The sequence below is a fragment of the Mus caroli genome, unplaced genomic scaffold (assembly GCF_978045245.1).
Source record: "Mus caroli unplaced genomic scaffold, Mus_caroli_1 scaffold_15, whole genome shotgun sequence".
Lineage (NCBI taxonomy): Eukaryota > Metazoa > Chordata > Mammalia > Rodentia > Muridae > Mus > Mus caroli.
Window position 1 is genome coordinate 24,343,597 of NW_028227270.1, and position 18,529 is coordinate 24,362,125.

The 18,529-nt window shown below is 44.4% G+C and overlaps 1 pseudogene; it reads right to left on the reverse strand.

Annotated features, from left to right (window-relative positions):
* Positions 1-8,158: 8,158 nt before the first annotated feature.
* On the reverse strand, positions 8,159-8,788 carry LOC110308298 (transcription factor BTF3 pseudogene; annotated as a pseudogene).
* Between the last annotated feature and the right edge of the window lie 9,741 nt (positions 8,789-18,529).

Consider the following 18,529-nt stretch of genomic DNA (forward strand, 5'->3'; position numbering starts at 1 on the left):
TTCTTTTTTTTTTTTTTTAAGTGTCTCCTTTTTTTCCTCTTCCTGTGAGCAAATTTCCCTAGCTGACAAGGAGGTAAATAAATTCTCAGCCTTGGGTCCCCAGCTGGAGGACCTGTGGAGAAAAGAGCAAAGGACCTCTTTATCTAACCCCTTACCCCACCCCCATTAAGTGACAGGTGTTAATTAAACCAGAGGCCTGCAGGCTTCAGAGTACCTTAGAATCAAGACAGGTACACACAAAAACAACCAAACCCTAATCACTCCCAAGACCAAGTCTTGCCCCCATTGATGCTCTTTCTTCTTTGGCTACCTTCAGGAGAGAACCGGAGCTCTGGAGCTGGCCTCTGGCAAGAACCGAGGCCTTATTATGATTAAGTAATATTCCATTGTACCAGCCCATCTGCGGCCATACACTTCAGTCATTACTGAGTATAAATGGACTAAGCTAAGAGACACACATTAGCTGAGTACTTTAGAAAGGTCATCGAAACCGGGCGTGGTAGCACACGCCTTTCATCCCAGCACTTGGGAGGCAGAGGCAGGTGGATTTCTGAGTTCAAGGCCAGCCTGGTCTACAGAGTTCCAGGACAGCCAGGGCTACACAGAAAAACCCTGCCTCGGAGGAAAAAAAAAAAAAAAGAAAGGTTGTCTATCTTCTGTCGTCAGGGGACAGGCTTAGACTAAGAGTAAAGAGTAGAGAAGGGAACAGCTGTTCCAATGCAACAGGAGTCTGAAGGAAAGCAGGTTGGGAGGGGCGTGGTTCAGTTGCTAATGTGCGTGCTGCTCAAGCATGAGGACTTTGTTCCAATCCCTAGCACCATGGACAAAGCCACGCGTGGCGGTTCACAGAGCAGTAAATTAGGCCAGGTTGGCAGAGACAGTTCTCAAGTTTTCCAGGTTATAGCCTAGTCTGTTTCAAAAAATAAGATGGAAAATACATGTGTATACACACAGGAGTACATATGCACATTTACATACTGTGGGGAAGTGGACTGTAAGAGGTAGCCTGGTCCTTGGTGGAGCTAAAAGCTTTGAAGCCCTGGAGACCCTAAGGGCTTATTTTTTTAGAGTTCTGTCACCTTAGAGACAGACAGAGCCTGCAAACATTAAACAAACAAAAATGTCAGAAAGAAATCAGTCGTAAGTTTCAAGTTATAGACCATTTGAGAAGATGGTAAAACCGTGTCTGTCCAAACTGTATGCTCTACCCTCAGGCTAATCACTTACAGCTAAAGATAGGTGCTCAGAAAAGCTGTGGTAGCATTGCAGCTCCTAAACTCAGGCATTCCTTGTTTGTCTTTTTTGTTTTGTTTTGTTTGTTTTTTTGAGACAGGGTTTCTCTGTGTAGCCCTGGCTGTCCTGGAATTCACTCTGTAGACCAGGCTGGCCTCGAACTCAGAAATCTGCCTGCTTCTGCCTCCCGAGTGCTGGGATTAAAGGTGTGTGCCACCACTGCCCGGCTTCCTAGTTTGTCTTAATCGTGGTCCCAGAGCATGTAACACTGACAAGTGCTGTGTCCATGCTAGGAATTATACACTTATTATACATAGAGAAGACATGGACTCAACACTACATGTATCCCCTGGGTCTTGGACTGTGTCGTCTGAGGATTAGAGTAGACCACAATATTCAGAAATTCATTTTTAGATGTTTATTTGTTTGCTTGGTTGCCACTGAGCATAACCTTGCCTGCCCTGATTCTTAACAAAGGAGACAGATGACCAAGACAGAGAGCAGTGATGACTGTCCACAGCCTGAGAAGAACCAAATACCTCTGAGGCAGCAACTCATTGCTCTAAAAGGAGAGAGTTTCCAGTAAGCTTGTGGAGTAAGTTACTGTGTAGGGGTCTGGGCTGTTTCTCTGTTAATTAAAGGGTTAAAAGGCAGAGAAATCTAAAGCCCTGTAAGGAGCTCAGACAAGGCAGGAAGCAGCAAGGGGCATCTGAATGAAAATAAATAAATAAGGAAGGATGTGACTGCTCCTAGGTATGGTAGAGGAGTTTCATTGTAGATAAAAGGGAGACTGTAGCCAGAGGGAAGGGCATCTGGGAAGTCCAGAGTTAAGCACGACACTGAGTGGGGCCATGTGAGGAGAGTTTAGAAGAGAGAGAGCAGAGCCAGAAGTGTCAAGGGTAGACAAAAAGAGCCAGTAACCAAAATGGCTGCATTACGTAAGGAAGCCCAGCTGGGGGAAGAGCAGCCCAGCTTCTGGGCTGGAGAAGTTTAGGGTAAGGGGTAGGGTTTGTCAGCCAGAAGGATCCTGTAACATGTAGGGACTGAGGGATGCTGGGAGAACCTAGAGACTGTATCTGCTTTGATCTATAGGCCTTTATGGACAAATAGCCATCGGTACGAGGTTTTGAGACCTAATATCCCAGCCTTTTTTGTTGATAATAAGTGATAAGGGTGACCTAATTTTTTCCATGATCACTTCCTACTAACATTGGTACATCATTTTTGGGGACTCACGAAAGCTAGAATGCTGGCCAAGGCCAGGAAGAAAGAGGTGTGCAGGCTGTTTTGGTTGCTGTCCAGGCTCTGAGGGGCCATCTGGAGCCAGGCAAGTGCAGGCTGCTTTACAGTCTGTGAGGTTGGATCACCTGGGGCGACAGTTTTAGAGACGTCTAGGGTGTCAACACTCAGGCAGGCTGGACATCCTATCAGAAGCACCTAGGGGGATGAGTTTGGAGAAGTCTTTGGTTGATTGGAAATCTGCTGGGACAGCTGTAGACGAAGTACATGTGGTAAAGATAAGCAGTTTACGAGAAAAGTTTTATCTTGGGTGCACATTTGAAACTTCCAGGTTCACACTCTTGGTAGTTAGGGGAGGGTTGTCCCCAGGGGGAAGAGAGAGAGATTCTACCTTCTGGAATAGGCAGGCAGGGGAATTTAAAGAGTACTTCTCTGCAGTCAGCTTGACCTGTGAGAGGTGATTCAAGTAGATTTCCTGAAGCTCCTAAGGCCTTTTAAAAGTTTATAAATAACAACAACAACAACAACAACAAAACAGTTAAAAGCTTAAGATATGGTAGCATGGAAGTTAGAGAGATAGCCTGACTGCTCTTCCAGAGGTCCTGAGTCACATGGTGACTAATCTCTTTTTCAGGTGTGCTTAAGACAGAGCACTCATATACATAAAATACATGAATAAATAAACCTAAAAAAAAAAGATATGCTATCATTACCGCTGTTTATAATCTGTACTGAAACCCACGTGGTAGAAAGGGCAGTAGACTCCCACACTCTTGAATCTCATGGTAAAAGCTTGGCAACCCGAAGCATCTTTTAGCTTCTCTCCTTTCAGAGTCTGGTATGGAGGTAAACTGTATTTCCCAGCTAGAGACCTCGTAACTCTGGGAAAGCGGAGTCTGAGGCAGGACTTTTACTTATGAAGAGAAGGCAGCTGTAGCCTTGGGGGAGGAATTGGCATGCTTCTTGTTAAAGCTATGGTTAGTCAATATCATCAGAGATCTGAGAAGGGTAAATAGTACCATAGGTATAATCCATATCAATTAAAATAACAGAGACTTACCTACAACCTGGATGGTTGTCCTAGGTTCCTGTAGTCTCGATGACATTGTAGAGGACAGTGGCAGGTCTTCAGCTGTCACACAGAGCAACATAGGTCTTTGCCTGCTAGACCTAGGCCTGAGAGCTTTTCCTGTGGAAAAGAAATGTGTGGTATTCCTTTATTCTTATTTTGACAGAGTAGAGCAATCAATCCCAAAGTGTCCACAGCTTGGGCAGAGCCTTGGCGTCAGGTGAGGAATGGGGCCATGTTCCCCAGTGGTTAGTTTTATCACAAATCAGGTGAAGTTGTTGAGCTCCATCTGTCTTTGGAGACCTAAGGGTTCCTGCTACTAGCTGGCTGATAAGTTATTTCTCTGCTGGTGAAATGAGCCAACTCAAGCCAGATTAGATTATATTAAATGCAGGTTTATTGGGCAGCTGCTCTCTGGTGAGTTCCCTTGCCCTAGGGAAGTCTCCATGGGAAGGGAGAGAGAAGAGAGGGGGAAGAGAGAGAAAGAAAGAAAGAAAGAAAGAAAGAAAGAAAGAAAGAAAGAAAGAAAGGAAGGAAGGAAGGAAGGAAGAGGGAGAGAGAGAGAGAGAGAGAGAGAGAAAGGGAGGGAGAGAGGGAGGGAGGGAGGGAGGGAGAGAGAGAGAGAGAGAGAGAGAGAGAGAAAGAAAGAAAGAAAGAGTGTATGCAGAGAGAAAGAGAAAGGAGGGGAAGGGAGAGAGAACAAAATGTCTGGATTATATAGGGAAGAGCCTCTGGAGGAAGCCCAGGCCAGCCCCTGGGCTGAAAAGTTCATGGTTGGGGGCAGGGTATACCAGGTAGGGACTGAGGGATGATGGGAGAACCTAGAGGCTAAGTCTGCTTTGGTATGTAAATAGTCTATTGTTCTTGGGTCTGAAACCAAACATCACAGCCTTTTGTTGATAATAAATGAATAAGGGATGATGAAATTGTCTATGACTTCTTCCTGCGGATGTTGGGTCATCCTTATGGGGGGAGGGCAAAAAGCTGAAATGTTGACCAAGTCTGGGAACATCTGGTTGTTTCACTGCTGTCCAGGTTGTGGGACCATCTGGGGCTAAGAGTGTACAGGCCTGGCTTGTATCCTCCCCGTCCCTCCTGCAACACATGACCCTAGGATCCCCCCAATCTCTCCTGGGTTGCCTGCCGCCATGGCTGACAAGGAAGTAGCCTTTGACAACGTGGTCGAAGAACATACAAGGAGTACAAAATATAGAAGAACTCTCCTTTTCTTTATGATTTGGTCTTCCAGATGTGACCACAATGAGACGATCTTAGCTTCCAGTGGTACTGATCGTAGGCTGAATGTCTGGTAATCTAAGTAAACCTGGAGAAGAGCAGTCCCCAGAAGATGCAGAGGATGGCCCACCAGAGTTGTTGCTTATTCATGGTGGTCACCCTGCTAAGATATCTGACTTATCCTGGAATCCCAGTGAACCTTGGGTGACTTGTTCTGTATCAGAAGACAATATCACGCAAGTGTGGCAGATGGCAGAGAAGACCCTGAAGGAAGTGTGGTTCAAGAGGGACAAGGATCTTAGACATGTCTGCAAGAGGAATTTATTGTTCCAGAGCTCTGGAGTCATCCTACACTTGAAGGAGAGGCAGCGACCTTGGGCCAGTTTTTATACAGTTTTCAGGGGTATAATAGCGCAACAGCCACTAGGCACAATGTGATTGGCAAAACAGTGTGACTTTTAAATTGATTGGTCCTTAGGGGATGAGGTGGCAAGGACTTCCCTTGTCTGTAGATGGCCAACAGTTGGTCTGCCCTGCGGTTTTTCTGAGGAATGTAATCCAGCAAGGGAGGGGTGCCTACCTTCGACCTCTTCTCCCTTCCAGGAAGGGAGGGTCTTTATGCTCTGGAGTCTAGTGGAATTTTCCAAATGCCCTGTGGGCCTTTTCAACTATTTTTGCAACTATGCAATGATTTGGATTCGATGAACAAAACTCTGCAATTCACACTGATGTGAAATGGTTGTTAAGAGGAAAAGCTTGTTTTTTTTTTTTTTAAAGAATTATTTTTTTTTTGGTTTTTCCAGACAGGGTTTCTCTTTATAGCCCTGGCTGTCCTGGCACTCACTCTGTAGCCCAGGCTGGCCTCGAACTCAGAAATCCGCCTGCCCCTGCCTCCCGAGTGCTGGGAAGAATTATTTATTTATTTTATGTATATGAGTACACTGTAGCTGTCCTCAAACACAACAGAAGAGGGCATCAGATCCCATTACAGATGGTTGTGAGCCACCATGTAGTTGCTGGGAATTGAACTCAGGATCCCTTAACCATGGAGCCATCTTTCCAGCCCAAGAGGAAAAGTTTTAAAATGTATTTTTGAGCTTTGTGATTAACTTAAAAAAAAAAATGTATCCAAGTACACTGCAGCTGTCTTCAGATACACCAGAAAAGGGAATCAGATCTCATTACAGATGGTCATGAGCCACCATGTGGTTGCTGGGATTTGAACTCAGGACCTTCAGAAAAGCAGTCAGTGCTCTTAACCACTTAGCCACCTCTCCAGCCCTGAGATAAACTTACAATGTTTTAAATCAGAGTGTTTGGTTAGGGCAAGGGAATGAGGTGCATATTTTACATATCAATGTAGACCTGGCCTCCAAGTTATCCAGTTGGGTTTTCATCTAGGCTCCGCTCCACAGTTACCTGGCAACAGGTGCCTGACTCACTATAAAAGGGGCTGCTTGCCCCCCATCACTCTCGTTCTCTTGCTCCTGTTCCTTACCACTTACCCTCTCTCTCTCATTCTCTTCTCCCCTTTTTCTCCATCTCCATCTATGAAAGCCGGCTCCTCCTCCTCCTCTTCCTCCTCCTCCTCCTTCTTCTCTTCTTCTTCTTCTTCTTCTTCTTCTTCTTCTTCTTCTTCTTCTTCTTCTTCTTCTTCTTCTTCTTCTTCTTCTTCTTCTTCTTCTTCTCCCTCTGTCTCTCTCTCTCTCTGTTTCTCTCTCTCTGTCTCTCTCCCTCCCTCCCTCCCTCTCTCCCCACCCCCCATCTTTCTCTCAACTCCCCCTCCCCATGCCCTGAACTGTGGCTGGTACCCCAGGGGGGAAGGGATGTCTCATCATGGACCTGCAGAGGCACCCCCCTCCCCCCACACCATACCGTGCCTCCCTCAAATATATCCCTGGTTTCTCTATCTTTTTTTTTTTTTTTTTTTTTTTTTTGGTTTTTCGAGACAGGGTTTCTCTGTGTAGCCTTGGCTGTCCTGGAACTCACTTTGTAGACCAGGCTGGCCTCGAACTCAGAAATCCGCCTGCCTCTGCCTCCCGAGTGAGTGCTGGGATTAAAGGCGTGCGCCACCCCCCCCCCCTTTCTTATTTTTTTATAAAACACAACATCTCCCAACATCCCTCAGTCCTTACCTGGCATACCCTGCCCCCAACCTTCAACTTTCCAGTCCAGGGGCTGGGCTGCCTCCCCCACCCCCCCAGAGGCTCTTCCCTGTATAATCCAGACATTTTGCTTTCTCCCTCTCTCCCTCTTCTCTCTCCAAGCACGTGCCCCGTTCTCACTTTCTTTCACCCTCCCCTACCACACTCTTCCCCTTGACGGCTTCCCTGGCCTTGGTCCTTGGGGCCAGTGAACTCACCCAAGAGCAGCTTCCCAATAACCCTGCCTTTAATATAACCTAATCTGTCTTGAAATGGCTCATTTCACCGGTTGCAGAGAAATAACCTATCAACAAGACCATAGTTTGAAGCACTTTTCAGTGATAAAATAAATGGAAGACAATAGCTTCGTTGGATGACATCTTTGCATCATGAATGAGATAAATTTACCACTGCAAGGATCAACTCTAACAAGCCTCAATTTATCTGAAAAGATCTGATCATCCCAAATGGAATGTCGGTTTGGGGGAAAAAAATTGGATGAAAATAAAATGTACATGTTGCCGACCTTGTTTGTTAATGTAATTTTAGAAGGGTGACAGTTTTTCTCTAACCCTGGCTAGCATCCAAGTAATTGAGACAGAAACTAAGTTTTTATGTTATATGCTTACAATGCATAGCTGAGCAGTTATTAATCTATTCTAAACCTCTAATCTAATCTGGCTATCTCCCAGCCAAAACCCCCATGATACTTACAGTTTAACATTCTAGCTCTCTCTGTTTCAGATGTTTTCCCCCCATGGTGTCTCAGACCCTCTGTAAGCATAATGTTCTTTTTTTTTTTTTTATAGGCAAAGAATTTTATTAACCCTTTCCAAACTTTATTCCCAGGCTTCTTCAGCTTTATTTGCTGCAAAGAATGAATTAGGTATAGCGAAAACTGAAAAGAGCTGCAGTGTCTGGGGGGCTTGGGCTTAAAAATATTAGAGATCTAGATTTTATCAGATCCATAATAAACAAAAAAATTTTAAAAAGCAGTCATGATATAAAATAGCAGCTCATGTATCGAAAGATGGTCTAGTCGGCCATCAATGGAAAGAGAGGCCCATTGGACTTGCAAACTTTATATGCCCCAATATAGGGGAATGCCAGGGCCAAAAGAATGGGAATGGGTGGGTAGGGAAGTGGGGGGCGCTATGGGGGACTTTTGGGATAACATTGGAAATGTAATTGAGGAAAATATGTAATAAAAATATTAAAAATTAAAAAAAAAATAAAATAGCAGCTCCTGTAATTTCTGCAAGGATCACCGTCTTCAGAAGTTGCTTCAATTCAGTTTGCCTCATTCTTAGAAGCCTCATCAAAATTCTCCACCAGATCTGGAACTTCATCATCATCATCCTCTCCAGTAGCAAGTGGTGCTTTTCCATCCACAGATTGTTTGGGCAGAGCTTCAGCCAGTCTCCTTAAACTAGTCAGACTGTCTGCACTGAGCTGGTTGAGGATGCTGGGAAGCATTTCTGTCAGCTGCTTCGTCTCAGCGTGGCCTGTAATGGTGAAGGTGTTTGCTGCCAGAGATGCCTGAACTTTAGGGTTGTTAAAATGGATCACTGTTCCTTGGTTTGTAAACATGTTCACCTCTTCAATACCAGAGATATTGTTTACCCCTAACTTCTTTAAGGAGAACTGCAGTTTTTTATCGTCTGCTGTGGCTGTTCTGTGAACCACCTTCTTCTTTCTACGAGCAGTTTCTTTCCCACCAATGCGCATTTGTGCTTGCAGTTTGGCGAGTTTCTCCTGGTTCATGATCGTTTCTTTCATCTTGTCGGAGTGGAAATGGCGCCGCGCGGGGAACTAAGGTTCACGCTCAGGGGGTCTCGGGCAGACCAGCTGAGAGAAGGCGCACACACGCCGGAGCATAATATTCTTATACCCTGTTTCCTCTCGGGTTATTCAAATACTGATTTCTCTACCCTCGTATCTTACATCAATGGGACATAGTATGCTTACACCATCGCTTCTCGGCCTTTTGGCTAAGATCAAGTGTAGCATGCTTACACCAAGAAACTCCTGTTTCAGGTTTGTGTAAACAGTTCTGATCACCCAAATGGCGGGCAGAATTGAAAGTGGGCAGGACTTACATCATCCAAAGGAGGGAGGGAGAGAGGAGAGAGATCAGCCGGGAGGATGGAGGAATTGGAGCTATGAAGAAGGGATCTGAACTGTTGTATTATTTATTAATCTCAATCGGGGATTTCTACCTCACCTGTCTTAGTCAGAGTTTCTATCCCTGCACAAACATCATGACCAAGAAGCAAATTGGGGAGGAAAGGGTTTATTCAGCTTACACTTCCATACTGCTGTTCATCACCAAAGGAAGTCAGGACTGGAACTCAAGCAGGTCAGGAAGCAGGAGCTGATGCAGAGGCCATGGAGGGATGTTCTTTACTGGCTTACTTCCCCTGGCTTGCTCAGCTTTCTTTCTTTCTTTTTTTTTTTTTTTGTTAGTTTGTTTTGTTTTGTTTTGTTTTTCAAAACAGGGTTGCTCTGAGAAGGTGTTTGCCCCGCCTTCTCCATTTCCAACAATATATCTTTGTGAGACAGCTTTTTATAGCTCAATGGTTAGCATGTCTAAATATAGACCTATACTTGTAAAAGTTGATCTTCATTGTGCTCTTGCAAAGGCTCCCAGAGTTTCTGGTGGGAAAGAAGCAATGTCAACCTTCCCACTGACATTGGTCTTTTATATATACTGTTGCAAAATGTAGCAAGGTAGTTTGCTATTATTAGTTTAAGACTGTTACCCCACGCACGCTACACCATGCTGTAAGATAAAATTTCATTTTTTTTAATTAGAAGTATTTCATGATATATAATTACATATTTTGTAATTAATCACTATGCTTTAATTTTGCTCAGCTTTAACAATGAAAACACATCCTGTATATCAGATATTTACAAATAGCAAAATTACAGTTATGAAGTGGCAGTGAAAATAATGTTATGGTTGGGGGTCACAACAACATGTATTAAAGGGTTTCAGCATTAGGAAGGGTGGAACCCACTGCTCTAGAGCTGGAGATACAATCATGACATAGACGAGGAGAGGAATTGTTAGAACACGTGGAGGGGAGAAGTAGCTGAGAAGACAGACTTTAGAAATTGGGAGCTGGGCGTGGTGGCGCACGCCTTTAATCCCAGCACTCGGGAGGCAGAGGCAGGTGGATTTCTGAGTTCGAGGCCAGCCTGGTCTACAAAGTGAGTGCCAGGACAGCCAGGGCTACACAGAGAAACCCTGTCTCGAAAAACCAAAAAAAAAAAAAAAAAAAAAAAAAAAAAAAAAAAGAAATTGGGGTAAAATTTGATGGATGGCAGACTCGAGAAGACAGAGATGATCTGTATATATGTCAGGGAGTCAGATCAGCAGCTTGGTTTGGAGGGGAACTGATAAATGTCAATCCTGGGCTTTGTCACCACATGTAGGAAAAAAATGCAAAATAAATAAAAAATAAATAAAAGGAAGAACACGGGGTTAGAGAGATGGCTTTGTGGTTAAGAGCACTCACTGATCTTCCAGAAGTCCTGAGTTCAATTCCTAGCAACCACGTGGTGGCTCATGGGATCCAATGCCCTCTTCTGGTGTTCTTTGAAGACAGCTACAGTGTACTCACATACATAAAATAAATAAATAAATCTTAAAAAAAAAAGTTGGAAGAACGCCACTGATTTTAAATATGGTGGAGAAGAAAGTTTATTGTAGATAGCATAGACAGAGACAAGGACATCTGGGAGGGTTCAAAGCGGACAAGTTTCTGAGCGGGAACTTGTGAGGGAAGAGGGGAGAGGAGAGAGGAGAGAGCCAGGAGAGTAAAGGGTAGACAAAAGCCCTGGTAATCAAAATGGCTACATGATATAGGAAAGCCCACCGAGGGGAAGGAAGGGCAGTCCAGCTTCTGGGCTGGAGAAGTTTACGGTAGGGGGTAGGGTTTGTCAGCCAGAAGGGTCCTGTAACACGTAGGGACTGAGGGATGTTGCTGTGATGTGTTAAACACCTCAGTAAACAGTTTGTCCCAGTTGGAGACAAAGAAGCAGAGACACACAGCAAGGGACCCAAGGAGTCCTCGGGAGTGCCGGGAGATGACACAGCTCCCTTTCCCGGGATAACTCCGCGTTTAAGTGATGTTTTGTTGGCTAAGGATGGTTCTTCCCCCCTAATTAAGAATTGCTCTGTTTAGACGGAGGAAGGCCCGCAGCTTTAGTGAAGCACGCCCAGACAGGTTTTCAGTTTATCTGATCAGCCTGGAATGGCCAGCGGGAGTGTGAGGTGAAACCTTACTGGGGAGAGAAAAAGCCTGCCAGGCCGATGCCTCTGGTGCGGAGGGCGGTGGAAAGGCTGGAAATGTTCTGGTTTTGGTTTTTGTTTTTCTATTTGTGGCACTTGCCTCTATTTGCCTGTCAGGGATCTAATTCCTAGTCTCTCCAATACACGGGCAATTATTTTTTCTCACCTCTAGATGGAGCTAGCTAAAAGCAACTCGTAAGGATTATTCTTGGTTTAACACCTTCTAAATCTATGTTTTAGATTTGCTGCCTTGTTGCCTTGTTACCTTCTGGGAAGAAGTCCCCGCCCCCGCCCCACCCACCCCCTTTCCACCCACATTGCCGGATGATTTTTCTTCTACAGCTCTTTTTCTTTTTTCTTTTTAAAAGATCTATTTATTTATTATATGTAAGTACACTGTAGCTATGTTCAGATAGCTCCAGAAGAGGGCATCAGATCTCATTACAAATGGTTGTGAGCCACCATGTGGTTGCTGAGATTTGAACTTAGGACCTTCGAAGAGCAGTCAGTGCCATTTCTCCAGCCCCTTCTGAGCTCTTAAATCTGATCCCTTTCCCTCTGAGTCATGGCGATTGTCTTCTCCTCTATATTCCTTGCCCGTGCAATCTAAAAGTCTTGCCCCATCTCCTTGTCCAGCCATTGGCTGTATGGCAATTCTTTATTATCAATCAAAGCCAGCTGGGGGCAGCGATCCTCAGGTCTGGATGTGCGGCTTTTGGGAGCTGAAGTAACACAAAGCATTAGAATCAGTTTCCAACACATGTGCATAAGAATGACATAATTTACTATATCTCAGGTACCTTCTAATCTTTTTTTGTTTTTGTTTGTTTGTCTGTGTTTTTGTTTTTCGAGACAGGGTTTCTCTGTGTAGCTCTGGCTGTCCTGGAACTCACTCTGTAGACCAGGCTGGCCTCAAACTCAGAAATCCGCCTGCCTCTGCCTCCCAAGTGCTGGGATTAAAGGCATGCGCCACCACGCCCCGCTTCCCATGGCGATCCTTAAAGAGAAGATGATCCTTGCTTGTTAATACTGGTTTATTTGACTGTGGATGTGAATGCACACCCTTTATTCAGGGTTAAAATACCTTCTGTGGGAAGGAATACCCAGGAAGGGAAGCTCACTGGCTGAATACTTGGCGGGGGATACCTCATTGGCACGAAGAACTCCAGGTGTTTACGTTACAAGATCCAGCAGCGCCCATGGTCCTCAGTGGGTATCATGGTTCCAATGCATACAGAGGTAGGCAGGGGATGGCTTCACTCCTGTTCTCAAAGGGTCTGAGTTCGTTCAACCTTACCATTCTTTTTTTTTTTTTTTTTTTTTTTGGTTTTTCGAGACAGGGTTTCTCTGTGTAGCCCTGGCTGTCCTGGCACTCACTTTGTAGACCAGGCTGGCCTCGAACTCAGAAATCTGCCTGCCTCTGCCTCCCGAGTGCTGGGATTAACGGCGTGCGCCACCACGCCCGGCAACCTTACCATTCTTATGCCTGTCTGGTCACAAGGTCCCACCTGCCTACAGGGTCTTTAATCAAACTCAGAGCTAACTGATTATGGCTACTAGCCTTGCTAACCAGCTTGCTTTGGGAGCCCTCTGTCACTTTATTTTTTTTTTTTTTTTATTTATTTTTTTTTTGGTTTTTCTTTTTTTTTTTTTTTTTTTTTTTTTTTTTTTTTTTTTTTTGGTTTTTTGAGACAGGGTTTCTCTTTATAGCTCTGGCTGTCCTGGAGCTCATTTTGTAGACCAGGCTGGCCTCGAACTCAGAAATCCGCCTGCCTCTGCCTCCCGAGTGCTGGGATTAAAGGCGTGCGCCACCACGCCCGGCTTTTTTTTGGTTTTTCGAGACAGGGTTTCTCTGTATAGCCCTGGCTGTCCTGGAACTCACTTTGTAGACCAGGCTGGCCTCGAACTCAGAAATCCACCTGCCTCTGCCTCCCGAGTGCTGGGGTTAAAGGTGTGCGCCACCACGCCCGGCCCTTTGTCACTTTAATGTCTATGGCTTTCCGGTAAATTGGAGTTTAGTTGTGAGTCTAGCCTTTAATAGCTGAGCCATCTCTCTAGCCCAAAATTGGATTTTTTTTTTTTTTCAAGAGAGGGTTTCTCTGTATAGTCCTGGCTGTCCTGGAACTCACTTTGTAGACCAGGCTGGTCACGACAAAATTGGAATTTTTATGAAGTGATAAATCCGAATAATTTTAAACTGCTCAGATTTTAATGTTTGCATTTCATAGATTTTGCTTTGCATTTATAAAGAGATGTTCAAGCCTATCTGAAGAAAGGATGTCAGATGAATGCCCTCATGAGGAAGACTTCCCACCTGCACGCTGTGTAGACTCTGCATACTTACCCTGCTTGCTCCTGTAGGATTCTTTTTTTTTTTTTTTTGTAATTTTCCCCTTTCAAATGCAGATGGTGAACATAAACAATCGCCCTGCACTCACACCCACCCAGCAGCTTCCCTACAGAGTGTCAAGCTACCCTCTGATTTAGGATTCCAGTGTGCTGACACCATTCGTTGTTCTTTTACTTATAGCTCACACCACACACACACACACATCACACCACACACACACATATTACACATACTCCCCCCATATATCACACACACTCCCCCATACATCACACACCCCCACATATCACAAACATCACACACATCACACATACACACACAATATCCCACATACATCACACACACACACCTTTCTCTCTCTCTCTCTCTCTCTCTCACACACACACACACACACATACCCCACACATCTCTCACACAAACACACACCACACATATCACACACACACACATACCCCACACCTCACACGCACTCACATCACAAATCCTTTGATTTCAACCCCTTGGTTTTGATGTGAGTGAACCATATTGAGCCTTTGCTAGACACTCTAGTTTTTTCTGGGACAATGTCAATTGCTTCTCAGGGGCTTGCCTCTGAATTCTTTGCTGTTCATTGGAGCTCTTGGGGAAAGTGGGTTAACTTTTATTGAGTCGTAAACTGTGGTTTAAGTAGATGAGACACACATTGAAAATCAAGGCAGGTATAGAGATATATGTGCCCTGAGGTGACTTCTTCCCTTGCCTGACCATAAAGCTCCCTGTCCTATGTCACATTTGTATTAGTTTTAAAAAATATATCCTTCCTGTGTGTCTTTATATAAACACAAGAGAGCTGTCTTTACCCTTCACAGAGCTAAGTTTGACGTTGCTTAGCTGTTTTGTTACTTATATTCAGTGCTTGCTTTTGAAATCAAAAGTATCAATGGATACTTTTTATTTTTTTATAACTCTGAGATTTTACAAGGCACAATTCAATCTGAGGTAGAGGGCTTATTGATAATTGCAGAGACATCTGCTAGCTCATAATTATCCAACTAGATTAGCCCCATGCGTTTTTTTAGTGGGTGGTGCAGTGAAGGCCAGAAGTCAACCTCTGGTATTGATCCTCTGGCACCAGGTACCTTAATTTCAGAGACAGGAGCTCTCACTGGGACCCGGAACTTTCCAGCCTAGGCCTGCAAACCAGTGAACTTTAAGTACCCAATTGTTTCTGTGTCCCCAGCATTGCGGTTACAAATGTGAACCACCATGCCTGGCATTTTCATGTGGGTGTTGGAGTTGAACTCAGCTCCTCACACTGGCATGGTGAGCACTTTAACTGTGCTGTCTCCCCTGTCCCTTGCTTTGCTATACTACAGTTGTTGGGTTGTCTGGCTTTTCATTCTTGATTTTTTTTTTTTAAACCAAAGAGAGAATTCACTGGGGGTTTAGTCATCACCTGAAGTCAGAGGGCATCAGGGAATTGAGGAGGAGAGTGTCTTTTACCCAGAGCTAGCCCCCATCTAATATGCTTTTTATTTTATTTTAATTAAAGTTATGTGTTTATTATAAATATATGCAAAATTGAGAAAAGTAAATGTTTATAAAAAAAATTCAGAGCCGGGTGTGGTGGCGCACTCCTTTAATCCCAGCACTCAGGAGGCAGAGGCAGATGGATTTCTGAGTTTGAGGCCAGCCTGGTCTACAGAGTGAGCTCCAAGACAGCCAGGGCTACAGAGAGAAACTCTGTCTCGAAAAAAACCAAAAGAAAAAAAAAAACCAAAAAAAAAATTCAGATCTCAGAAATTATCATCAAAAACCTTGATATTCACCCCTAAACTTTTTAGACATTACAAAATATACCCAAGGTCATAGTATCAATGCAATACAACTCAGATTTTCACTTAATAAAAGGTTTCTGTACTTTTAGAAAAGTTTTTGATTGTTTGAGATAGTGACTCACTACGTAGCTCAGGCTAGCTTTGAACTCACTATGTAGCTTGTTCAGGCTTATTTTGAACTTGAAGTGAATCTTCTGTCTTGGTTCCTGAGTGTTGGGATTACAAGTATAAGCTACCATACCCAGCTATAGTTTAGAAATTCTCTAATACTCTGGCAGTATTTGGTTAGTGTAGAGCATATATTGTTTTCCTGTCACCGAGATCTGAGTGTATATCCCGGGGGCATCTTTGGGTGTGTTGCCGACTGACAGTGTTAACTCATTCTTGTGAAACGAGAGTACCTGTATCTCCCTTTAGAGACTGGTAACACATGTGCTCTGTGTTTATTGAGTCATCATTGTCCTTTTGCAAGAGTCAGAAGCTGTGACCTCTGGGACGGCTCCTCGGTTTGTAAGTAAAGCTTTATTGGAACACAGCATTGCTCATTTGCCTATATATTGTCTGTGGCTACTTTCACGCAAAAACAGTGGTTGTGATGAATTCTTTGGTCTGCAGAGCCTGCAGTGCTACTGTTGGGCTGTAGTGCACTGAGTATTTGTGTAGTCCTTAAGTTCACACCCTACATTTCCAAAACCCAAGGTGATAGCATTAGGAGGAAAACGGGTGATAGAGCAATGCTTTCCTGAATGGTTGGTACCATCATAAAATCATCTAGGAAGGAGCTCCCTCAGTCTTCTATTGGCCTGTGGAGACACCACTGACAAGATAGCTGGAAGAGAGGTCTTGCAATAGCCTGGCTATACCAGCTCCCTCCAAAATGATAAACAACACACTTCTACTACTTAAAAGCAAACCTGGTTTGTGTTACTTTGTTACAGCATCCCCAATGAATTAAGATATTGGTCCTTAACTGGGTGGGAAGCTGCAGTCTCAGCACTATGACAACTGAGGCAGGAGAATGGCAAGTTTGATGCAAATCCCCTCTTCCCCCAAAACATTGACCTTCTATAGAAAAAGTTTGTTGATCCCAATTAAAAAGCAGCAGCACTATTTAAAAGCGCAACCAGACACCCCACCTCCACTCCCACTCCCAAGCCTCCATACTGGCTAGACATTGAGTTAAGCCTATCATATAAGGCTTGATCTGCGCTCTGCACATTCTTTTATTTTATTTTTTTAAATTGGATATATTATTTGTTTATTTCAAATGTTAACCCCTTTCCCGGTTTCCCCTCTGCAAACCCCTCTATACCATTCCCCCTTACTGTGCTTCTATGAGGGTGCTCCCCCACCCACACACCCACTCCAGCCTCATAGCCCTAGCATTTCTCTACACTGGGGCATCAAGCCTTCACAGGACCAAGGGCCTCCCCTCCCGTCGATGCCAGGTAAGGCACTTCAGCTCCTGAAGTTCTTCCCCCTAACTCCTCCATTGGGGGTCCCTGTGCTCAGTCAGATGGTTGGCTGTGAGCATCCCCATTTGTATTGGTCAGGATCTGGCAGAGTCTCTCAGGAGACAGCTATATCAAGCTCCTGTCAGCAAGCACTTCTTGGCATCCACAATAGTGTCTGGGTTTGATGTCTGCATGTGGGATGGATCCCCAGGTTGGGTAGTCTCTGGATGGCCTTTCCTTCAGTCTCTGCTCCACTCTTTGTCCCCATATTTTCTTTAGACAGGAGCAATTCTGGGTTAAAATTTTGGAGATGGGTGGGTTGCTCCATCCCTCAACCGGGGAGTGGGAGCCATGCCTAACCTCTGGATATGGTCTCTACAGATTCTCCCTCCTCTTTGTGAGGTGTTTCAGCTAATGTCATCCCCATGGGGTCCTGGGAGGCTCTTGCTTTCTGGCATCTGGGACTTTCTGGTTGCTACCTCCAGTTCCCCATCCCCCGTTGCTACACATCTCTGTTCAGTTTCCTGACCCTCTGTACATCTCCTCCATCTCCTCCCATACCTGATTCTTCCTCTCTTTTCCCTCTTTCCCTCCTCTTTTCCTCCCAAGTCCCTCCCAACCTTTACGTAATCCCCTTGATTAAATTGTTTCCCCTTCTAACTAGGTCTGAAGCATCCACTCTTTGGTCTTCCTTCCTCTTCCACATGAGCTCCATGTGGTCTGTGAATTGTATCATGGGTATGCCATGCTTTTTGCCTAATAGCCACGTATCAGTGAGTACATACCATGTGTGTTCTTTTGTGGCTGAGTTACCTCACTCAGGATGATATTTTCTAGATCCATCCATTTGCCTGCAAATTGCATGAAGTTGTTGTTTTTAATAGTTGAAGAGTACTCCATTGTGTAAACGTACCACATTTTCTGTATCCATTCCTCTGTTGAGGGACATCTAGGTTCTTTCCAGCTTCTGGCTATTATAAACATGGCTGCTATGAACATAGTGGAGCATGTGTCCTTATTGGATGTTGGAGCATCTTCTGGGTATATGCCCAGGAGTGGTATAGCTGGGTCATCAGGTAGTACTATGTCCAATTTTCTGAGGAACTACCAGACTGATTTCCAGGGTGGTTGTACCAGTTTGCAATCCCAGCAGCAATGGAGGAGTGTTCTTCTTTCTCCACATCCTCGCCAGTATCTGCTGTCACCTGAGTTTTTGATCTTAGTCATTATGACTGTTGTGAGGTGGAATCTCAGGATCGTTTTGATTTGCATTTCCCTGATGACTAAGAATGTTGAACATTTCTTTAGGTGCTTCTCGGCCATTCGAGTTTCCTCAGTTGAGAATTCTCTCTTTAGCTCTCTTCCCCATTTTTTTGATGGGGTTATTTGGTTCTCTGGAGTATCCAGTCTGTTATTCTATGTGTTTTTATTGGAGAATTGAGTCCATTGATGTTAAGAGATATTAAGAAATAGTGATTGCTGCTTCCTGTTATTTTTGTTATTAGAGGTGGAATTATGTTTGTATGGCTATCCTTCTTTTGGGTTTGTTGAAAAAAGATTACTTTCTTGCTTTTTCTAGGGTGTAGTTTCCCTCCTTGTATTTGAGTTTTCCATCTATTATCCTTTGTAGGGCTGGATTTGTGGAAAGATATTGTGTAAATTTGGGTTTGTCTCGGAATATGTGGGTCTC